The following is a 24,696-nucleotide window of genomic DNA, read 5'->3' on the forward strand; positions in this document are numbered from 1 at the left end:
ATTGGTATTCTATAATTGCTAACTAAGTCAAATTGATAGTAAATTCTTAATTATTTTCTGTCTACTTGTTTGATCAATTATTGAGAGAGGGGTATTGAAATCTCCAGTTATAATTATGGATTTGTCTAATTCTCCTTGCAGTTCAAGGAGGTTTTTTTCTCTCTCTCTCTCTCATATATTTTGAAGCTCTGTTAATAGATTCATAAATGTTTGGGATTATTCTGTCCTCTTGATTAATGACCACTTTATGAAATAGCTATTTTTAGTCCTAGAAACATAACTATATAAAATATATTGCTCTGAAATGTACCCTGTCTGGTGTTGTCACTCCAGGTTTTTTTTTTTTTTTTTTTTTTTGACTAGCATGGTATATCTTCTATCAATTTAATTTTAATCTATTTATATCTAAAGTATGTTTCTTGTAAGTAGCATATGGTTGGGGTATATCTTTTTCATCCAACTGACAACATTTGACTTTCATTTTTGGGGTATTAGAATGCTTGTAGTGAATGTGATTATTACTTATTACATAGGCTTCATGCCCAGCATGGAACCCAACATAGGGCATAAACTCACGACCCCGAGATCAGGACCTGAGATGAGCTTAAGAGTCAGACATGCTTAACCGACTGAACCATTCAGGTGCCCCTGAATGTGATTACTGATATGGCGAAGTTTAATTTAAGCCTTTCATCTTGCTGCTTGTTTTCTAATTGGTCCTCTGGGTTCTTTGTTCCCTTTTCCTGTTTCTCAGGCTTCTTTTAAATTGAGTTTTTTTTTTTTTTTTTAAGATTTTTATTTGATCTTATTAGCTAATTTAAACCTTATTAAAGCTTATTAGCTTTATTTTTTGTAATTATTGCTATAGCTTATATTTGATGTCTTTAACTTATCCTAGTCTGCCTGAAAGTGATATCAAAGTGATATTATTTCACTTCACTCATAATATAAGAATTTTATAATAGTATACTTTTATTTCTACTCCTCTCCCCAGCCTCTAATGCTATTTTTTCATTTTAGTTCTATATATGTAGGAAATCTATATAACATTTTAGTTATATATTATATATATTATATATACTATATATATTCTATATTATATATATATTATATATTATAGTTTAGCTATCTATATAACATTTTAGTTCTATATATGTAGGAAATTCCACAATACACAGAAAAGATTTTTGTTTAAACAGACCTTGATTTATTAAGGAGACTTAAATAATAAGAGACAGTCTTGTGTTTATCCGTATACTTAGGATTTTTGGTATTTCTCATTCCTTTCTGTAGATCCATTTTCCACTTTGTATCTTTTTTTTCTTTTGTTTGAAAGACTTGAAAGTTTTTGTAGTGCAGGTCCTAAAGTTATTTCACCTTTGTTTTTGAAATATATTTTTTACTAGGTATAAAGTTCTAGACTGATGGGGTTTTTTTTTCCCCTTTCAGTATTTTTAAAGATGTTGAGCCATCTTCTCACTCACATTGTTCCTGGTGAGAAATCTGCTGTGCTCCTGATCTTTGTTCCTCTGGACATAATGTGTCTTTTTTCTCTGATCAGTTTTTAGCATTTTCTTTTTTACTACTGTTTTTGAGGAGTTTGATAGTTAGTGTCTTGCTATAGTTTTATTTATGTTTCTCATGCTCTGGGTTCATTAAGTGTTTTAGACCTGTAAGATGATTGTTTTAATCAAATTTGGAAAACATTTAGCTCATTTATTTCTCCTGCTCTTATCTTTAAGGGAACTCCAATTATATGTATCTTAGGTAACAAAGTTGTTTTATAGTTCACTGATGCTCTATTTTTTTAAATTTGTTTCATTTTGGGGAGTTTTTATTGCTATGTTGTCAAGTTTCCCGATCTTTTATTCTGGAATGTTTAGCCATTAATTGTCTTCAATGTGTTTTTCATCTCAGAGGTTGCAATTTCTTTTGTAGAAGTTTGATTGGGGGTTTAAACATTTTTTTCTTTTAAAAAACTTAAGTAGAGATAGATTACAGCTATGATAGCTTTAATGTCCTTGTCTGTCAATTCTAACATCTGTGTCTGTTCTGGGTGATTTTGAATGATTTTGTTTCCTCCTGCTTCTTAGGCTGGTAATCTTTATTTGCTGGACATTGTGAATTTTACCGCCTTGGGTGCTGGATATTTTTGTATTCCTATAATATTCCTATAAACATTCTTGAGCTTTGTTCTAAGATGCAGTTAGGTTTTTTGGAAAGTTTGACCATTTTTTATAATTTTTATATTTGCTAGGCAGACCATAGTAGCATTTAGTTTAGAGTTAAGTATTCTCCACTACTGAGTGAGGGCCCTTCTGAGGACTATATTCTATGCCCATGAATTATGAAGTTTTACAATCTGGCTAATGGAAATGGCAACTGTAGAATATTACATATTATATTCCATTTTAATGTAAAATATACATTTATTATGGATGTTTCCCTTATTTATTTAGTTATTGTTTTATGAATACATATAATGTGATAGACATCAGACATAGAATAGCAAAAAAAAAACCTTGCTCTCAACAAGTCTGCATTCTGTGGCTGGAGACTTACAGGGCAGTAGTTATATAAGATGTCAGGTAGCAATATGTGCTTTGAAGAAAATCAGAGTAAGGGGAGTGAACATGATAGTGAGTGGGATAGGGTACAGAAATATGCGTGGGAGTAATTCCTTGGAAAGATGACATTTGAGTAGAAATTAGCATATGAAGTAAAGGATCGTGCCAGGTGGCTCTCTGGGGGAAAGACATTCTAGATATTTGAATAAGTGCTAAGATGGAATGAATAGCAAGGAGAATGGGTTTGGCTTGTTTTGAGGAAGATCAAAGAGGTTGGTATGGTTGGGGTGCTGGTAGAAAGTAAAGGAAGGAACGGGGGGGGGGGGGTGAGGGCAGAGAGAGCACTAGGACAGTGGGAGATCATATAAGGCTTTGCTGCATGTGATAAGAACTTTGGGTTTTGCTCTGAGGGTGATAGGAATCATTTAGGGGTTTTGAGAAAGGTAATGGTATGACCTGCCTTACCTTTTTGAAGGTATGCTATGTAGCCATGTGGAGAATTGACTGTAGGTGAAGGGCAGTAACAAGATCAGATTAAAAGCTGTTATAATCATTCAGACCAAAGCAGTTGGTAGTGGTGAAGGCAATGGGGAAATAGGCTCAGGATACCTTTAGAAGTTAGAAGCTGCAGGATTTGTTGATGGGCTTAGATGTAGGATAAGAGAAAGAATGAAATTAAGAATGGCTCCTCAGTGCTTTTGTTTAGTTTTTGCCCCTTCTCCTTGCACGCCGGATACACAACAAGAAAAGAAGTTGCCATTAGTAGAACGGAGAAGACTTGGGGAAAAGAATCGAGTTCAGGTTTGACATGTTGAGTTTAAGATTCCCTATACAATGTCCAGTAAAACATTACAAGGCTAGAGTTTAAGGGAGAAGTCTGGGCTGGAGAGCCATTAACATGTACAAGACATGTGAAGCATGGGCCTAAATGAGATCACCTAGGGAATGAGTATAGATGGAGAATGGAAGAAGGCTGAGGATTGGATTATTCTACATTTAGAGGTTGGGAAGATGAGGAAGAGCCATCAAAGGAGATCAAGAAGGAATAGGTAAAGAGGCAGAATGAGAGCTTGGAGAGGGACATCCTAGGAGCTAAGAGAAGGAAGTGTTTCAAGAGTAGAGGATGTAGTGTACTATGTCAGCCACTATTCAGAATTTAAGAAAATAAGGTCTTAGAATTGACTTTGGGACTTGGCAAGGTGAAGGGCATTGGTGACCTTGACAAGTGCCGGCTTATGGAAGTGGCAGGAATGAAAATCTGATTGGGGTGAGTTCCAGAGAGCCTGGGGAGAGGAGCTGGCCATAGTGAGCATGGGTGGTCTTTGGAATCGTGTTGTGAAGGGGAACACAGGAAGGGAGTGAGAGCAGATGGAAATGCCCACCATACTTAGATGTCTTAAAGGAGACTCAAGAGAAGGGCTCCCTGTGGTTACCTCTGAGAGAGACTGTGTGGACTTGGGTATAGAGGAGATGGAGGAAACATTGTGTATTGTTTTTTCTTCTTCATTATGCTTGTAGTGCTCTTATTGAGAAGCAATCCTCACAGGGTTTATATCAATACATGAATATACATATAAAGATAGAATATGATATACATGGTGTTATGTTAAATCAGGAAAGAACTATGCAGAGAAAAGGAAGAAAATGCATAAAATATTCAAAATAATGTATAAATGGAATGAACTTTGGAATCAAAGTACTAAGAGCTTCCATACAAATCACTTCATGTCTCTTAGCCTTGGCTTCTTTATTTGTAAGTAATAAATAAAAATACTAGCATCAAGGGTTAATATGAAACTGGAATAATGTATGTTATGTGCCTGTTATTCCTTTGAGGTTTCCATATTGTCTCATGTTTTAAAAGGGACAAAATATTCATGAATTTCTAGTATAGTTAAAAGTTTCACTAGTGTAGTGAAAATAGATTGGGATAGCAGTTAGTAGCATTTGGTTCTTGGTTATCTCCTATTCAGTATAGTTTCTGTGCTTTTAACAACCAACAAGTCAATAAGTAGTTTAAGTAGAAACATCAGGTGATTTTTTTTTTCCCTTGCCCAGGTGACTCACTGTTGTTGAACAAAAGCAGAAGGTATATGGGGTGGGGAGGACTGAAAGCTCAGTTGGTACTGACCATCTGAAAAGTTAGCTGGAGAAAATCCAATGAATGCATCAAAAAATAGGTTAATGAAAATGTGATTTCCTTTATCGATACCTCCAAGGCCTGTATCTGCTGCCTGGGTTGAGGTCTTCTGTATGGCTTGTGAAGAGCACTGCTTGTAAGGACAGCTCTGGATTAACTGTTGTCCTGGTGTCATTACTTATAACGTCTCCTCTTGCTTCCAGAAATGCCCCAGTGCAGAAGACAAATTATAAGGTTCCCCTACTTAAGGGATGTGGAACCTGCAAAAGTTTTCACAGTGATGCTCTTGGATGGTTTTGCTCGAAGATTTGTATATTAATATGGGGAATACAGTAAGATTAAAAGGACGTCCAGGTCAGTTTCCAAATTGAAATTCTGTGATAAAGTGGAGAAAGAAAGCATTTGGGATGGGACAGTGGCATTTTCTGTCCTGGCTAGATGGGCAGCGTAAATGTGGGTTCTTAATATAGGCCAGAGGGAGCCATGTTAAGTATGACACATTGCAATTACTAAGGCTTTATTTAAATGAAAAGTGCTTTCATATGTACTATTCCATTTGAGTCTCACCATAATATCTGGTTTGATTTTTTTTTTTTAAATAGTTGTGGGAATAGCTGGTTATTGATCTGGAAATAAAATTCGAATCTCCTCATGCTCTTTCCATTATAACACAAGCATTGGAAAGCCTTTGCCATAATCTCCAGGGAAGGCTTTTTCTGACTAGGACAGAAAGTGCATTGAGGCGGCTTCCTGGAGTGAACCATATGGTTACCTATTCAAAAGACCAAGTTACCTTTACTCTCGGCAGTGGCTTTGGTACATAAGGTGTTAGACTGGAATCCTTGCCTATCTCCAATGTTATTAGTATTATTTTTTAAATTTTTCTTTAAAGATTTATTTTTGATTTATTTATTTTACAGCATACAAGCAGGGGGAGGGTCAGGGGGAGAGAATGGAGCCCGATGGCGGTACTCAATCTCATGATCCTGAGACCATGATCCCAGCTGAAATCAAGGGTCAGCTACTCAACCGACCAAGCTACCCAGGTGCTTCAATTTCCAACAAACAGAAAAGCAGTTGGTTGACTACTATCGGATTTGGGTACATGCTATTAACCTTAACCTTGGGAATTCCATTGCTTCCTTTTCCCCTCTGAAAGTCCAGTAAAGCAAAGGGCAGGAGGAGAATCATGGACAGAACAGTTAAAAGAGCTTCGAGGGATTGAATTGATATCATATGAGTCTCCTGCTTAGTACCTAACTTCACATACCAACTTCTAAATTAGGTATTACAGTATGGAATTTACGGATTGAAAGAAAAAAAATTGGAGCTTATAGCTAATTACTCTTTCAACTATTTTTTTCTTTTTCTGAATGCACAATCTTTGGAGAAGTCTTATTATAAGTAATGCTTTTATCTCAATGCCAAGTGATATTTCATTTTGATCTAGGAATCCAGGGTTTGGATATGTATTTTTTTTGCAAAATGTTAGCATATTGTCCTGCTAAATTAAATAATGACAAAGGAAAACTTCAATGCAGCTCTTTCTTACTATCCTGAAATCCTATCAAGACCCCACATATTTGAGAGAAGGAAATTGTACCTTAAGGTTTAGCACAGAAGTCATAAAGGTGGGGTCTCTGTAAGAGCTGGGCTGTCAGCAGCCTGCAAATTACAACTCTAGGGAGTGTCAAAACTTAAAGTTCGTCTTTAACATAAAGGGGGTTCACACAGTGCGACTCTGAGAGCTAATCTTTAGTGACAGATGAAGAGAAAGGAGCCTCAAGTGTTGTCAGGAAAATCCAAGTCTTCTATCCTAAGCACTTTTGACTTTCTAGACATCAGCCAGCCATTGCCAAGAATACGTCTGAAGGGACTGATCCCAGCTATTTGAAAGGGCTTTCTTTTTGTATAAGGTGCTTAGAGAATCATGTAGTATTCTGTTCTGTGGCGTATTTTACATATAACTTGACCACAAATAACAGTGATCCTAATGATTTTTTTTTCCCTCCAAGTTGATGGCAGCACTGACTTGTGCAAAGAAAGCTCATGGAGCTGGGAGGCAATCCTGACCACGACAATTCAGATTTTACTACCAATAAGCTTGTTTAAACCTTTGTTACCCCAGTTTCACATCTGTAACCAGATTCTAACAGTCTACCTTATTGGAATAGTTTTGTGGTCAAATGGATGATTAGATGTCAGATCCTTTGAAAAGTAGAATCTTGCCTCTGGTAGACTCACATGCTCACCTGCACCTCGTTCATCTTCACAGGAGGGTTTCTCTTCCTGGCCCCTCTTGCAGCTGGGCAGGTCCTGTGACTCTTCGTGGCCAGTGGGTTGTGGTTGGACACGAGTCACTTCCGGGCCAGACTGATTAGTTGGTGTAAGACCCTTTGGCGTGCTCTTTCCCTGTTGTGGTGATTGTGGGATTATGTTTCCACCTTTGGAGCTGCCTGGAATGCTAAGACAATACGTGGAAGACGATTACTTCAGAGAGGTGCCTGGACCCACCACAGGCTTCAATGCAGCAAGAGACAGACCTAGGGTGTCAGATCACGGATGCTGAGGGATTGCTTGTCATGCAGCATAACCAGCCAATCCAGGCAGCTCTCTGTATCAAGGGATCATTGGTCAGAAGTCTTCTAGACTCCTTCTAATATTTACCCATGATTTACTGGTGTTTCATATTCTGACACCTAATGGACTTGAATCTGATTATCGTGACTCTCGGCCCAACCTTCCACCCCTAAGACTCTCCACTGTCCTTTTGGATATAACCTGAAAGGATGCACTGTATTGGCAGTCGTACCTAGTGGCAGTTACAACATAAAGGGAGAGGTGGTAAGCCCAGGAAGCAATGCACCTGGCATTTGATGGGTAGTCAACAAACCTTTCTGGGCAGTAGGAAGAGCAATTGGATGATATGATCGTTACCAGTGATTCCATGTGGCAAAATGGAGAAGCCAACACTCAGTTCTCCTCGCACTTGCCTCAGAAGCAGGGTTTGGCACAGTTCGTCACTCTTTCTTGAAACTCTTTTTGATCCTTGGCTTCCTAGACACTAGCGTCTTCTAGTTTTCCTCCTGTCCTAGCAACCACTCCTTGGTATTCTTTGCTCAATCCTCTCGTGCCTGATATCTAAATACTGAAGTGCCCTGGAGTGCAGTCTTTGGAGCTCTTCTCTTTTATTTGAATCTCTCCATCATATCTGCTTTTTGTTTTATTATTGATGACTTATTTTTATTGATTTATACAGTCTCTTTTATATAGGATATTAACCCTCTATCATATATTGCTAAGAATTTTCCTCGCTCATCATTAGATTTTTACTTTATAGTTTTTCCATGTAGACATTTGTCATTTCTACATAATCAAATACGCCATTTTTAAAATGGTTTTTGGAATTGTGGGATTTGAGGGATTAGTTAATGTGTGATATGATGATACTTAAAATATGAAATTGCTCCTATATTAAAGACCAAATCATTGGTCTGGAGTTGTTCTCTGGGTTGGTGGTTACATGGTGAAGGATCGTGTCATTCCAATCCATATTCTTGATAAATTACACTTGTTACTATAACAATAATTTATTGCTATATAGCAACTTCAAATTTTAGTTGATTGAAACACCCATAATCATTTATTATCTTTCATGGTGTCTGTGGATCTGGAAATCAGAAGTGGCTTGGCTGGGCAATTCTGGATCAGTGTTTCTCGTGAGATATGCACATGTTGGCCAAAGCTGCCATCATTTGAAGACTTGGCTGGGGCTGAATTATTTATGTCCAAGGGAACTCACGTACCTGGCAAGTTGGTCCCTCTTTATATGGGCCTTTTTATGGGACTGCTTGAGTATCCTTATGACCTGGTTATTGATTTTCCCCAGAGCAATTGATCCAAGAGACCAAGGCAGAAACTCTGGTGTCTTCTAGGATCCAGCCTCAGAGGTCAAACATTATCACATTCACCTAATTTCATAGGTGGCATCATAGACCAGTCCTACTTCAGAGTGTTGTGGGGTAGGGAAGGATACTACTAAAGGCATGGCCACCAGGATGTGAGATCCTTGGGGGACCACTGTGGAGCTTGGCTACCACAGTAACCACACGGTATTCCTTATTTGAGAGGTTTTCTTGGGTTTGATACAGCTTCTAAACTTAAAATACGGGAATGCCAACTGATGAGTATTGGGTTTTATCCAAAGCACTGTTAACTTTACATGCTATTAAAGTAGCAAAGAGATGGATGAGTATTTGCAGACTGCTGGAGTAGGCCCCTCAGGGCAGAAGATGTCCGAGATTACACCGATGTACGTCTCCCAGTATACTTTCTGGGACTAATGTCGTTCTTGACTTTCTACTTCCTCTATACCTCTCTGAATTCAAATATTTTGAAGAAAATAAGTCACATAGGGGCCAGACAATGTCTAAGAGGAAAATAGCTGCTAATAATAGCAGTAACTTTTATAAATCACTTGCTATGTGCTAGACACAGAACAGACCTTTTTATAAGTTACATCGTATTAAGTCCTTCCACCAGTTGTTGATGGAGGTAGGTTTGGTTTTTTTTTAAGATTCCATTTATTTGAAGGGGCCAGGAGGAGCAGAGAGAGAGGGACGAGCAGACTACACACTGAGTGCGGAGCCTGATGGGAGGCTTGATCCCACAACCCTGAGATCATGCCCTGAGCCGAGATCAAGACTTGGATGCTTAACCGACTGAGCCACCCAGGTGCCTTGGAAGTGGATATTATCCTTTTAGTAAGTATGGCAACACTGGTGATCATAGTAATTCACCCAACGGCATGGAGTAGGTGGTTGAGCTGCTATCTGAAGCCGAGTTTGTCGGTCTCCAAAGGCCGTGGTTATTCTACTACCTCTTACTGCCTCCTGTTGATATAAACATAGGTACATAAAATGTTTGAGCATGAAAGTCGAAAAACTGTAGCGCTGTGCATTTTCCAGGACAATCTGTCAAAGGTAAAAGGCTCAGGAAAACGTAATCCTGGACACGAAGGCCCTCTGAAGATGAAGAGTGCTTTATGAATGTAGGGTGGCAGTGTTGTTCATAGTATTCAGCTCAGAGAAGTGAGAAAATGAATCATGTGTAATTCCTCTATTTCTTCTTCAGTCAGAGTATAGCAGAACACCTGCCCATTAATCCTCACCCCGTTAAAACAAGAACTGCCTAGCCAGGTAGTACATTGGAATTAATGCGTAATTAAAGAAAATTATCGTCCGCTCAGCTATGAAATAGGAATGGCAATATTTCAAGTTAATATATATCCTAGACAAATAAATGTTCTAGATTAGGAAACTCTGCTGAAATGTATAATTTAGGGAGATATCAAATCATCGGTTTAAGATTAAAGCGTGAAGAGCTTTCTGTCGGTATTAAGCCCTCCGCTGCAATGCTGACGGGTGTCGAGTTTGTCTTTAGTACCGAGACCTGGTCTTTCTGACAATGCCGTTTAAGGGAAACCAGCCTCGGGCGCGGGGACAGCGTGCTTCTCTTGGGTTGCCCCTCTCCTGACGTGTTTGTTGGTGGCACTAGCACATTAGCAGTGACCTGGGGGGCGGGTTGGGGGTGGGGTGGTCTGTGGCCCTCACTACCGGGCCTGGGCAGCGGGCCTGCAGACAGCGGCAGCAGCAGCAGAGGCTTGATTTCATTTAGAAGGAGTTGGAGGAATGGGAAGAAGGTCATAGCTGTCAACCTGTCAACACTCTGCTAGATAGGATCTCCTTGAGGAGGAGCATGAAACGTATTTTAAAACCTCCAGTGAAGGCCCCCACGTGACAGCGTTCGTCTTACCGCTTTCTAATCAAGGTGCCCGGTCTCTGACACAGCGCTCTCCGCACGGCACCCCCAAAATTTGTCTAAGAAAAGGGTTCCGTTTTCAGTTGCCCCAGCTAGAGTCAGCACGTGGTCCGTGTAGACAGTGGGGTGGACGGGAGAGAGCCAGGAACCTACCCCTGCAGTTGGCTTGGGTTTCGCGGAGGCGGGTTGGTAGGTCTCCCGCTCGGTAGGCCTCACGCCGGCAGGAGGCGGCTTATGGGTTGGAGGGGAGGGGGGCACTTGGTCCGGGGGGCTTCACCGGCGGTAGCCCCGAGGACTCGGGATCATACGCGCTGTGTTTTATTTCTAAGGAGGTTTTAGAAAGACGCACAGTCCTTAGAGTTTGAGTCCTCCAGTTGGAATTTAGTTTTGTGGAGTTGTCCTTGCTGTGTGGGTGCAAGCCTACTGTTGCTCAGTTAAAAGACTTACGTTCAAATGTATGTATAGAGTCTCTTCTGATCCTCCTCTCATTTAAGCTTTTTTTTTTTTCTTTCCTTTGCTGTTGCTGTGAAGTCTTAATAGTATTTCATGGCGGCATCCTAGTCCCTCAGGCAGATAATGTCATAATATTTTCTTACTTTAGGACATCTAGGTTGTTTCCAGAATTTCCCCTGCTAGAGCTAATGTAATAAACTCTTTCACAAGGCTTGCTTTTTTAGTTTCCTGAGGTATTATTTTTTTAGCTGAATCTCCATGACTGGTCCTAGAGGGTCAAGGCCACTTTTGTTTCTGTGATTATCTTCACAGGTTTGCCTCCCTGATAGATGATTTTTTTTTTCCCCTTGTTGTTGATTTTGAGCATTTCTTCTGTACCTGGGGTTTGCGGGGTACTGAGCTGCCCGGTGGATTTGGTGATTGTATCCGTGAGGGCCCCACGGGACGCAGACTCACCTGGTTGGCCCCGATGAAGGGGGCTCAGTGGGTTCCACCCACGGCGTGTCCTCCCGGCCCCCCTTCCTCGCCTGCCCCACCCCGGGCTGCCAGAGCCACCCCAGGCCGGCCAGCACAGACACCTGGGGGAGCGGTCTGCGGAGGCCCCCCTGGGGACCGTGAGCGCAGCGCAGACAGTGGACCTCAAGTGGTGGAGCCCGAGGTCGCGCTTGCACACGCACACACTTGCACATGCACACGCACCCAAGCCACCCAGCCCAGTGGTGATGGGAGTTTGTTTCAGTGGCTGCTACAGGGCGGCGTTTGTAGCCTCTCCGCTTGGGGTGATAGTTAACATCTGTCCGGACTTGAGTCTCGGAGATGCGCTCAGTACTGCATTTCCTTTATTACGAAAACTAGGCCACTGTGAGGGAGCCGGGGGCTCAGAGGGAGCGCTCAGCCCGGGGATGACAGTGAATCCTACATGGTGGCTCCCGGGTTGCAGCTGACGCTGTTCCCACCAGGCCTCCCAGCCCTCCTCCAACCACCAACCCCCCCCCCTCCAGGTGTTGACCCAAGTGTGTCTCTGGTTTAGGACACACCAAGGGCACAGGGTGGTCTGTAGGCACCTGCTCCCGGACAGCGTTCCCCAGGGGGAGCTGAGGACCCCCCAGCTTTTGTGACCTCGGGGGTTTGTGAGTCTTGTGGAAGAATTTGAAGACGTTGCTTTCATTTGGTTGGCAATAAAAACTTTATCTAGGCCTATCCTGGATCACTGGATAGCTGTCTTATAACTAAGCACTGGGGGGCGCCTGGGGGGCCCAGCAGGTGAGCACCTGCCTTCAGCCCAGGGCGTGACCCCGGGGTCCCGGGATGGAGTCCCCCATAGGGCTCCCTGTAGGGAGCCTGCTTCTCCGTCTGTCTGCGTCTCAGCCTCTCTGTGTCTCTCATGAGTAAATACATCTTTTTTTTTTTTTTTTTTAAATAACTGGGATGTGATTTCCAATGTACATTGAGATCTGTGTTCAAATTAGTGTCAAGTAGAATCTTGTTTAAATGTGGAGAGCGCCTAAGAAAAACCAGCATGGGATTAACCTGATGTGAAGCGCCATTTACATTTAAAGACCAAGTGCCCCCTGGGCAGGTTGGGGAGGAAAGCTTTCGCAGCACTTCTGGAAGGGGAGGTGGTGGGAATGCAGTCTTCACATAGACCACGGGAGCACATGCTTGCCAAGCTTCGGAGGGCCCATGGCACCACCGTCCGTGACCAGTGGCGTTCGTGTCGGCCCTGGGCAGCACGTGCCTGCAGCAGAACGTGACCTAGCGTGGCAATTGTGGTTATAATTCAATGCTGTTGGTTCTGCAGTTTGGTTGTATTTGCTTATATATGTGCCTTGGTTCGTAGATACAGGGTAATACGTCTAAAGATTTTGTACCTGGTTTTATATTCTTGTTTTCTAAGGAACACACTAAAAGCAAAATTAACATTTGGTCATTTGAGGGAACATTTCTTTCTTTTCCCCCCCCTTTTTTTTTTTTAAAAAAAAAGACTTATTCACTTATTTTTAGAGAGGGGGAGGGGGGAGAATTTCCAAGCAGACTCCTTGCTGAGCTCGCAGCCCCATGTGGGGCCCCATCCCATGAGATCACAACCTGAGCCAAAACCGAGAAGCAGACGGTCGACTGACTGAGCCACCCAGGCACCCCACTCACTTTTCTTTTAAAAAAAAAGTCTACATATGATTCAAGTTGGACAATTACAGTGGAGTCAACACCGGACTGGTAATTTCTCCCTCTGTGAGCTGATTAAAGGAGGGAGGAAGGAAGGAATCTTTTTAAAACCTCTCTTTTAGTGCTAAAACGACTTTATGAATCTTCATATCAAGAATTCATGAGGTTTTGGGTGATTTAGTAGCACATATTTAGGAAATATGACCTAGGAATCAGCCAACAGGATCCCCGTGGCTCATCTGCTCCATAATTTTCTTGTTCGGGACTCTTCTCTGCAGAATCCAAGGCTGATTCTTCCTATTTCTGCCATAACCAAGTAGCATGGTGAAATCGGGTAAATGTTTGGGGACTGATTTTCTGAAGTATTAATTTCATCGTTTGAAAATATTAAAGAATGTCTCTGGGGCGCCCAGGTGGCTCAGTCGGTTAAGCATCTGGTTCCTGGTTTCGGCACAGGTCATGACCTCAGGGTTGTGAGCTCCAGCCCCACATAGGCTTCACGCTCAGCCGAGAGTCCGCTAGAGCTTTCTCGCCCTCTGCTCCTCCTCGTGGCCCCCTCCCTCTGTCTCAAAAAAATAAATCTTAAAAAAAAATGGAAGGAGGTCTCTTCATTTCTCACCGTATTGCCTCCCCACCCCATCCCGCCGTGTTCTGTGGATTTTGAATGCAATACTTCTGGGGGTGGGGGTGGGGGGGTGGAGAGCAATACATAGTCGTCTCTGGGGCTGGGAGAAATTGCCTTATAATTATCAGTGACAATTTTTCTCCTGGGCATTGTCTTCTCTATGCACATAGGCAGGTAACTTATGTTAACACTCAAGGCAGCTACATGCATGTGGGGAGAAACAACAGGTAGTGGCATGTTTGGTATTAAATGCACGGGTCTGTTTTCTAGGCAGAAGCTATAAAACACGGTATGTAACTGAGGCATCAGAGGGTACCGTGGACAGCTGTGCCCGCGGGAGTAGCCGGGGATTCCTAACCAGACAGCATCTTTTCTTTTCTTAGCAGCTCTCAAGACCAGAATCACTTCTAACGCTTCCGAAGCTGTAGTAACGGAGGGGTCATTCGCTGTTGTCCCCGCTCACGGATTCTTCTGATGGAGGTCTTCAGCGATGACAGGTCTTAAATAACTTGGAGCTGGCATTGAAATGTGCGGCTCTGTTTCCCCCTTGCCAGTTGACCTTTTACTGTTTGCTTTAGGGTTATGTAAAAAGGAGCCTGCGTTCCACAAGTTAGGATTCAGAGCTGACAGTGCAGCTCCTCGCCGGCGTCTCCCCTGACCAACCCCACTACCCGAATGATGAGAAGGGATGGACTGGCCACCAGAAGCTCCTTTGGATAATTTTCCTGGAGGCCAACCCTAACGCTTAAGACCCAAACTCAGTAACCAAGTCACAAGGGGAGCCTTTGAAGAAGGAGGTCCTTGGTTGTGATTTTTATTTACTCAAGAAGTAAGTTAATATGGGATGATGAGGTCAGATTGCACTTTGCAGAAAAATTCCAGGAGGAAATTGGACTTTCCCAGGTGAACATAGACCTGTGGCGTCCTCTCTTCCCTGCCACCCCAAAACTCTCTCTGTTGGTGAGACCCAGGAGCTCAAACACATCCTCACGTACCAGTCGGTGCAGTGACTTCACAAATCCCTAATCCCCACGCCTGTTTGCCCAAGTCAAACAATGTGTAGCCCCAACAAAGCCCTTCACAAACAAAGCCACACCTAGTCTGGTCTGCAAGTGGAGTAAGTGGATTACTTTCTAGACACAGCTGAAAATTTGGCTGCAAAAAACACCGCCTTTCATCTGCCTCTGGGCCTTTTCTTGGCTCAAAGCCGTTTCTCGTGTCTTAGGGACCGACCTGGAAGCCCCTTCGGTCAGGAAACATGTCAGAGCTGCTGGTTCTTCCCCACCCCCCAACTCTTCCCACCTGGATCACAAACTGGGGAGGGGCAGGTGTAAGGGGAGACGGAGAAAGGGGAGGCCTGGTGTGCTCCGGGCCAGTTAGGGCCCTGCTGCCAGTTTCCCCCTTTGTGAATGAGGTTCAGTAGGGTCATAACCCCTTTCTAAGCAACATGGGAGCACTTTAACGACTCTCATGAATTATATTAATGTTATCTCATATTCTAGGGTTTTATTTTTTTTTAAAGACTTTATTTATTTATTTGAGAGAGAGCAAGCACAGCAGAGGGAGGGGCAGAAGCAGGCTCCCCACTGAGCAGGGAGCCTATTGTGGGGCTGGATCCCAGGACTGAACTGAAGGCAGACGCTTAACCTACTGAGCCACCCAGGCATCCCTAATGTATGAGTTCTGATGATTTTTTACCGCCATAAGATACACTTTAGTTTTAGCACTGTTTTACAGATACTGGTAAAAATATCTGTATAAAATTACCTATGTGTTTACTGTCTTTTCTGCTGGTCAGTTCTTGCATATCAGATATTCCTCTGGGTTCACTGTCTTCCTTCCCAAAGTACATCCTTGGGGCGTGGACTCTTGGTTTTGGCTGAGGTCATGACCTCAGGGTTGTGGAATCTGCACTCAGCAGGGAGTCTGCTGGAGTCTCTCTCTCTCTTTCTCTCTCCCCCTGCCCTGCACACACACTCTTTCTTTAAAATAAATAAATCTTTATTTTTATTTTTTAAAAAGATTTATTTGTATTTATTTATGATAGACATAGAGAGAGAGAGAGAGGCAGAGACACAGCCAGTGGGAGAAGCAGGCTCCATGCAGGGAGCCCGACGTGGGACTTGATCCCGGGATTCCAGGACCGTGCCCTGGGCCAAAGGCAGGTGCTTAACCACTGAGCCACCCAGGGATCCCCTAAAATAAATAAATCTTTAAAGCACATCCTTTTAAGGCATTTCTTTAGGGAAATGTGATGGTAATAAACTCTCCGTCTTTGTTTACAAGGACAATGAAATAAATACGTCCTTAAATAATGGCTTCACTGGGTGTTCTAGTTAAGAAAAATTCAACTGAGTAAATTTGGGAGATCTAATTGGCTTTATTAATAGGTTCATGATTCAGGCAGCATCCCATCTGGCAGGGAAAGGGGTGCCCTTGAGGGATCGTACGAAGCGGAAGGAGGATGGGGCAAGCAAGCCGTTAGCAAAAGGACAGACCGGATTGTTCAGGTGAGGTCACCGCGCCTGGGGGCTGCAGGGGTCTGAGGACAATGACTGGCCTCCCCTTCTTCTGGGTCCATTGACGGATCTCCTCGTCGGTGCTGATCAGAAAATCCCTGGCCGACCCGTTAAGACTTACATCTCTGGGGGAGGTTGAAACTGCGGTCAGGTTAGGTGTGAGCCCCAGTGTGGGCACCCGCTGCTGTGACACCGTTTTGGGCCTGTGGCTTCTTTGTGACCTAGTTAATAGTCCTCCTCCTTACACTTGGAAGGTCGGATCACTTCTGTTTTCTGACTTCAGTTGCCTTTGTGAAAGCCATCGGTCTGATTGTCCATCTGCCTCGTGGGGGCCCTTCTATCCCTGTCTCTGGTACCCGTGCTGTGGCGTCAGGGCACCTAGATGTGGAATTCTTGTTTTGCTTGGCCTGTAGCGTTTTCTTTCTTTGTATCGGTGTCTTTCATTGACCTTGGTCGTTATGTCTCAAAACTGCCTGTTCTCCAATCTCCGTTCTCTCCCGGGACTTCCGTTTTCAACTTTCTTATTCCATGTGCTCCACGCCTCTTACATCCTTTTAATACTTTCTGTCTCTTTTTATTGCACTCTAATCACTTTTTTCCAGAACTCTTATCACTCCAAGTGATTCTGTCTTCAGCTGTGGTAAATATGAGGTTTAACCTCTCCATTGAATTTTTATTTTTATTTATTTTTAAAGATTTTATTTGTTCATGAAAGACACAGAGAGAGGCAGAGACAGGCAGAGAGAGAAGCAAGATCTCAGCAGGGAGCCCGATGGGGACTCGATCCCAGGACCCTGGGGTCACACCCTGAACAGAAGGCAAGCCTCAACCACTGAGCCACCCAGGCGTCCCTGAATTTTTAATTTAAATGATTTTATGTTATTCCTAAAAATTCTCTTTGGCTAATTTGTGGCTATTGCTAATCATTTTTCTAAAGTCTTTTTCTTCCTTTTTAATTCCGTATTTTATTCCATGAAATATTTCATATATAGTACATATTTTTTGTACCATTTTGGTAGTTAGAAATAGGTTATCAGGTTGGTTCTGTTTATCTAGGATCTTGGTGTAGCAAAAGGGCCTCTCCGAGAATGGACCCATCTCGTCAGAGGATGCCCCAGTTCCTTGTCTCCTCTCAGTAGCAGCTGACTCATGCCTGATTATAGACTGAGTCCGGCACTCTTCTGGCTTATGGGTATGATGGTGCACTCCTCACCTGGCATTTCACATACTACCTTGTGGTCTTTACTGATAACCCTGAGGTCACTGGTCAGACGTGTGTCTTCAAAATACAGTACTACATAAGTCAGTGACTTTTTCTTTTTTTTAAGAAAAAAAAATCGGACCCCCTATTTAGGTATTGAATTTCTTTAAAAGATATATTTTCAGCTAACAGTCATGCAACTGATTTCTTTATTTAGGAAAAAAAAAAGCATTACCCATTATCAAGTTGCTCTTTCCACTTGGGTATGGCACTGGCATCATTTGCTCCTTGAAAATTAGGTTTGTGTCTCATTTTTCTTCTTATACCTGACTATACCTACCATTTGATAAGTTTTTCTGGCTTTTCAGAGCTCTGGATGTGGCATGTAGGGTTTTCTTTTTTTCTTGCAAGATGTTTTTGCAGACACAAAAATTATGCCTTCAGATAGCATTTGAAATCCCCTGATAGGCCAGTCTAAATAGAATGAGTTGTTTGGTTTAAGGTGCAGATTCCAATCATGGACTTTAGGGATATTTTCTGGAAACCGATTCCTTGTCCTGGTTCTAATCATTGGTACTGCATCTCCCTTCATACTGTTGATGAGCAGCTGCTGTGATTACATGGGAGAGTCTCACAAGGATGGAAAGTGGAGATAGAACTGGGTTTTATTTGGTGTTCAGGTAATAACATTTTGCCTTCTCTGGATAGAGACCTTTGAAAGGGATGTATGTGAAAGGTACTCTCTGTTCTCAGTGAATAGTGGTAAGAGGGTCTTTGAATGTGAAACATGTCCTGAATTTTCTCTCTTCAAAAGTAACATTTCAGAACCAGTCCTAATTTTTTAGGGCAATTACAGAGCCATTTGTATTGACAAAATAGCCACAAGATGGGTTGTAGAAGGTTATGTGTCTGTTCATTGCTCAGAGGCTTGAGGACATGCCAAGGAAGAACATAACACCGGCCTTTCATTTTCTCTTGAGAGACTGCTTTATTTTTAATCTTGCCTGGTGCTCTGATCCTTTTGGTTGTATACTGGAAGAAAATCAGAGGAGAACTACATAGGCCGCCTACCTTAACCTCACCAATGAGAGGAAGGGAGAACTCGCCAGGACAATCTCTTCTCTGGTGAGAGAGAATTCCTGATCGATTGAAATGTCATGCGACTGGGTGACTACCAAAGGGCATACGTGATCTCTGGGTCCATTGCGTGCTTCCTAGAACTCCACATTTGGGGGATGTTCTTCAAACACAAGGAGGTCCTCCTCTTCTGGTTATCTACCAGGGACATGCAGAGCAAGAGTGACCCAAATCTGTACGTTTAGGAAGGTTCTAAAAAACCCCATCTCCTCTAGACTTCTAAGACCCTCATAAGAAAACCAATCTAAGAGTTATTGCATATGGAATTGCTGTGAGCATTAATGATTTACCAAACTTGAGAACAAATAATATACAGCCAGCTGGATATTTCTTAGGAGCGTGGCCTGAGGGAATTAGGACAAATGCCTGGCCTGGGCTGCCCTCTGCATACTCTCAAATTCTCCATCTCAAAATCTTCCCTTTGGGCTGGATGCAGTGAACTCCTTCATACAGAGGCATAAATCACCAAGAAGTTTCATGAGTGTCCTCTTCCTGGTTTTCAACTGGAGATTACGTTTCAGTCAAGGGAATGCAACTCTAGTTGTATAATAGCAAGGCTGTCCACTGAGGAGGGGAACTTATCCTTGGAAGGAGGAGCGAGGAGTGCTGAGGGCTTTACAGAGTCGCAGGCCTTTCCTATGATGCTGTTAGCATCCACAGCTGGTGGTGCTCGTACTGAAATAGAGGAGACCCCAGTGGACCTTATCTAGCTTTTTGTTGGAGAATAGAGAACACATAGGATTCTTTTGTGTACTTCATATCTTATTTTTCCTTTTAAATTTTGATTTAAATTTTAGTTACGATATAATGTAATATTGGTTTCAGGAGTAGAATTCATTGGTTCATCACTTACAACATAACATCCAGTGCTCGTCCCAGCAAGTGCCCTCCCTCCTTAATACCTACCCCCATTTAGCCCATTCCCTCACCACCTCCCCTCTAGCAACCCTGAGTTTTTCTCTATCATTAAGTGTCTTGTGGGGATGGGGGAATGGGGTAACTGGGTGAGGGGTATTAAGGAGGGCACGTGCTGTGATGAGCACTGAGTGTTACATGCAACTGATGAATTACTGAATTCTACATCTGTAACTAATGATGGCTATATGTTGGCTAATTGAATTTAAATTTAAAAATGTTTCTTGAACATAAAAAAAAAACATATGGTTTGCTTCCCTCTCTCTTTTTTCCCCTTTTCCCTTTTTATATGTTCACCTGTTTTGTTTCCTCAATTCCATGTATGAGTGAAATCATATGGTATTTGTCTTTTTCTGACTGGTTTCACTGAGCATAATACACTCTAGCTCTACATTGCAAATGGCAAAAGTTCATTCTTTTTGATGGCTAAATACTATTCCAGTGTATGTGTGTTTATCCACATCTTTTTGATCCATTCATCAGTTGATGGATACTGTGGATACTTGGGCTCTTTCCATAGTTTGGCTCTTGCTGATAATGGTGCTGAAACCTCGGGGTGCATGTACCCCTTTGAATCTGTATTTTTGTATCCTTTGGATAAATACCTGCTAGGGCAATTGCCAGGTCGTAGGGTAGCTCTATTTTTAACTTTTTGAGGAACCGCCATACTGTTTTCCCAGAGTAGCTGTACCAGTTTGTGTTCCCAGCAACAGTGCAAGAGGGCGCCCCTTTCTCTACATCCTCACCAACATCTGTTGTTTCCTGTGATGTTAATTTCAGCATTTCTGACAGGTGTGAGGCGATAGCTCATCATGGTTTGATTTGTATTTCCCTGATGATGAGTGATGTTGAGCATCCTTTCATGTGCCTCTTGCCCATCTGGATGTCGTCTTTGGAAAATTGTCTATTCATGTCTTCCGCCCATTTCTTAACTGGATTATTTGTTTTTTTTTGGATATCACGTTTGTTAAGTTCTTTATAGATTTTGGATACTAACCCTTTATCAGATGTGTCATTTGCAAGTATCTTCTCCCATTCTGTAGGTTGTCTTTTAGTTTTGTTGTTTCCTTCACTGTGCAGAAGCTTTTTATCTTAATGAGGTCCCAATCGTTCATTTTTGCTTTTGTCTCCCTTGTTTCTAGAGATGTGTCTAGTAAGAAGTTACTGTGGCCGAGGTCAAAGAACTTGCTGCCTGTGTTCTCCTCTAGGATTATAATGGATTCCTGTCTCACATTTAGGTGTCTCATCCATTTTCAATATGTTTTTGTGTATGGTGTAACAAAGTGGTCCAGTTTCATTCTTCTGCATGTAGCTGTCCAGGCTTCCCAACACCATTTGTTGAAGATTGTCTTTCTCCTATTGGATAGTCTTTCCTGCTTTGATGAAGATTAGTTGATGATATAGTTGTGGGTCCATTTCTGGGTTCTCCATTCTGTTCTGTTGATCAGTGTGTCTGTTTTTGTCCCAGTACCATGCTATCTTGATGACTACAGCTCTGTAATAGGGCTTGAAGTCCAGAATTGTGATGCCTCCAGTTTTGCTTTTTTTTTTTCAGGATTGCTTTGGCTATTCAGGGTCTTTTGCGGTTCCGTGCGTCCTTCATTGCTAACTCTATGCCTGGTACTAGGTAGGAGCTCTGTGTGTTCTGACTGTTGAGTGGATGTCAGCTCAGGACTTGCCAGCAGGGTTGTGGTACCAGGGAGGGAGGGAGACAAGTACCTGACAGGGTGAGTTGGCATGCTTAACATAAACATTGTGTCACCCTTTCCTTTGCCATGGTTCCAGTCCTTCTTGGTACTCTTCTTTTGTGCAAAAAAGTGGGTCTTTGTTTTTATTTCTTCGTACTCCCCCAGATTTATACTTCTGCTCCATCCCACACCCTCCCCTTTGGTCCAGGAACCTGGGTGCCTTTGGCCTTGTGCTCAAATATAGTGAATACATTCCCCTATTCTCTGAATGCTTTTGAGAGGTCTGTTCCAACAGCAACTGTTCTCCTTCCACACCTTAAGCCTTGCCTTTCTCTGCTTTGGATTTACCCCAGACACAGCTAGGAGCTTTAGGCTTTTGCTCAGGGCGGAATTTGTGCCGCTCTGTTGATCTGTCCTCCAGCCCCTGCTGCCAAAAGGGCAAATTTCCAGATGTATTATGATCCTATTGTTCTAGGGGGAAAAAAATTAAATGCTCTTTTGAAGGGGAGGGGAAGGGGGAAAAGTCAAGTGTTTTAATTTGAACATCAGAGTGGTTTGGCTTGTGTCCCGTAGCCATTCTATATGTGTTAATTTAGGCAGACATCCACAAAGTGATTGATCAAGAAGGGACAGAAGTTAGTCATCCATCTTAGGTACCTGGCAAATTCTCTTTTACACCTGGAGATACAGTTGAAGGTGCATGCTGGGAAACCAAAAGTTTGTGCCTCTGAAAGAGGAAGTGGTCCTGGTCCCACTGAGTTACAGCAGGGCCAGATTAAGTGATTCTCCATGACTGCAAAGAAGGAGCATCCACTGTGTTCATTCTCCCTGTTTCTACTACCACTTAAAATTTGCATCAACTTCATCCCACCAAGTCTTTCTACTTGGGGACAAGAGGATGCTGTGCGAAGTTTGAGTCATTCTTGCACCTGGTGTGTGGCTGGGAAAGGTTACTGAGCCTAAGGACCTCCTTAAGACTCATTCCCTGCCTAAAGTTTCCTACTTACTTTAAAAAACTTGCATTCCAAATGTCTACAACTTCAGTTATAATGACACCTTTCCACGTTCATTTGTTTAGATATGCCGCATTTCTGCCTGCCGTTGGCATCCCTCCTGGACTAGGTTGCTTTGGTTAATCACATGGATGTTGTGAGTATTATGCTCACAAGTGGATGTAGAGAAGATAATTTGATTGAACTACAAATCCTCATCACGCGAGCTACTCCTGCTTAGCAAAAATATATTAAATAGTTGTGATCTGGAGTTTCATTAATTCCTGGGATTATGCCGCCTGCACATTGGTTAGGTACTGTGGTGTCTGTATCTTACTCTCATCGTCGACTTTTTAATCAAAGAACTTTGGACACAAAGCAGCGTCTTAGAATGTTTTAACATGAAGGTAGTTGTTGATCTCAATTTGCAATCCTGAATTCATTTCATCTCCTATGCTTTTATGTTGTATAGCTTTCTTAATGTTGTCAACATGAATGTGCTTCAAATAGCTTTTCAGTCCTAATCTTGTGGTTCTGTTCATTGAAGATAAGCAGCAATTTCCTATTTTTCTACGGGTAACCAGTAGGTCTAAATAACCCCCTTGGTTGTGCTGGCAGGACCAAGTGAGAGAAGATGAGAAAGGAGGAAAAAAAGAAAAAGAGAGAAAATATGAGAAAAATAAAGAGAAGGGGGAGAAAAGCATTTGGGGAGGGTTGTTAATTACTTCAAGGCTTCAAGTCTTCTGTATGAGTTTAGAAGCCAAGGGCTAGAAAGGGCCCTTATCTGCAGGCTCCCCAAAGAAAGTATGTGTGTGTCTTAAGTCAGTCTCTTAAGTGACCTGAAGAGTCACATAGAATATTCTCCAGCATGAGGCAAAGGACATCTGACTAGTAAAGTCTCTGGGGATGAATAAGGGCTAAACAGGCCAAAATGAATGCATGATGAAAATACTACTTTCAAAGAGGGAGACATCCCAGAAAAGCCCACAGAACCAGAGGATCTCAAGGTAGACAGCAGTCTCAGATATCTTTTTTTTTTTTCTTTAGAGCTGGGAAAACTGAGACCAAGAAAGAAGTGATGTGGCCAGAGCTGCACAGTGAGTGGCTGAACAAAGCTGTGCATCATGGGTGCTTTCCATACAGCTAGGCTGCCTTTTCTAGAAATGTAATTGCAGGCAAGTCAGCGCTGTGTTGCATAGAATCACCTAAAACTGGGCAGACAAAAGTTTGGTTCATTATTATTTTTTTAAAGATTTGTATTTATTTATTAATGAGAGACACACACAGAGAGAGGCAGAGACACAGGCAGAGGGAGAAGCAGGCTCCACGCAGGGAGCCTAACGTGGAACTCGATCCCGGGTCACCAGGATCACGCCTTGGGCTGAAGGCAGCACTAATCCACTGAGCCCCCCGGGCCGCCCACATTTGATTCATTATATCAAAAGGCTAGCCATGCAGAGTGGAGTTGATCTTTTTGAGGTCTTGGAAACTCCTCTTTCCAGGGCTGAGCTGGATTCTCCCCATGCACGGCAAATAGAAGCAGCATTCTCTGTGCAACCCAGGTGGCCTGGTGCAGACGTCCACCCAAAACCGTGACGTGGAAATGCACTCCCCTTCCATGTGACTCCATGATTTGATTTCCATTTGGGCATGGAGAAAGGGACTTAGAAAACATATATAGGTTACTAACATGGATAACAAGAATCCACATGTTCTTCAGGGATGGGATCAGATGCAGGTGGAATTTCTCACTTCACCGCCACTCCAGTGGGTCTGGGGCAAAGCCCCACGTTTCGACAGCCTCTCTCCTGCAGAAGGAAGTAAACTCATTGGCAGCTACACACCAAGAAGGAGAAAGACTTCAAAAGTCTTTGAGAGCTACTTAGTGAGGAGAGTTACTGCTAAAGATGAGGACGGTGTATTTCCATCTTACAGATGTGCAGTTTGTTAAGTGCACTTGGCCCTGCCCCATTAAATTAGCCTTCCCATCTCATCGCTTGTTGAAAGAATTACTGGGGCTCTGCTTCATTGCTCCTTGGCAGGCAGTTGAGTAGAACACTTTGGTAGCAAACGTCAAGCCACAATACCGAGACTTAGAATTATGGCCTGCCCAAAGCCCCTTAGCTTTGGTGGATTGAAGTTTTTATTTATTTACTCATTCTTAAAATTTTTTCTATGACATGTGCCCTTGTAGCAACAGAACTAAGAGCAATTATGGATCAGACACTTGACTGCATATTTGCTGGTTCTGTTTTTAATAGGTTCTCCATCTCCTGTGATTTAAATGATTCACAGCCTCTCATTTCTTGGCATCTCTGGTTTGCTTGCTCTTAGCTATGCTTAAGACTTAAGGGGGCTTATAGACTCATATTCAGGAAGGTGAATGTTTTCTGGCTGGAGACATTCTGAAGTGTTAAGTAGCCTTAGTAAACTGGAGCTGTGTGGTCCATTTAATGAGGTTCATGCATGTACA

At 42.6% G+C, this 24,696-nt stretch overlaps 1 protein-coding gene across 8 annotated transcripts in view; it reads left to right on the forward strand.

The window, feature by feature from the left end:
• Positions 1–24,696, forward strand: part of LYPD6B (LY6/PLAUR domain containing 6B) — a 167,698-nt gene that overhangs the window by 57,978 nt on the left and 85,024 nt on the right. The window contains exon 1 of one of the 8 annotated variants that reach the window (XM_041739275.1): positions 9,355–9,470. The exons of 6 other annotated variants lie outside the window; for them this stretch is intronic. The gene's annotated coding sequence lies outside the window, so the exon portion shown is untranslated. Of the gene's footprint in view, positions 1–9,354; positions 9,471–23,283; positions 23,321–24,696 lie in introns of those variants that run through there. One more of the 8 variants, XM_041739276.1, reaches the window with a different exon arrangement.

The sequence above is a fragment of the Vulpes lagopus genome, chromosome 24 (genome assembly GCF_018345385.1).
Source record: "Vulpes lagopus strain Blue_001 chromosome 24, ASM1834538v1, whole genome shotgun sequence".
Lineage (NCBI taxonomy): Eukaryota > Metazoa > Chordata > Mammalia > Carnivora > Canidae > Vulpes > Vulpes lagopus.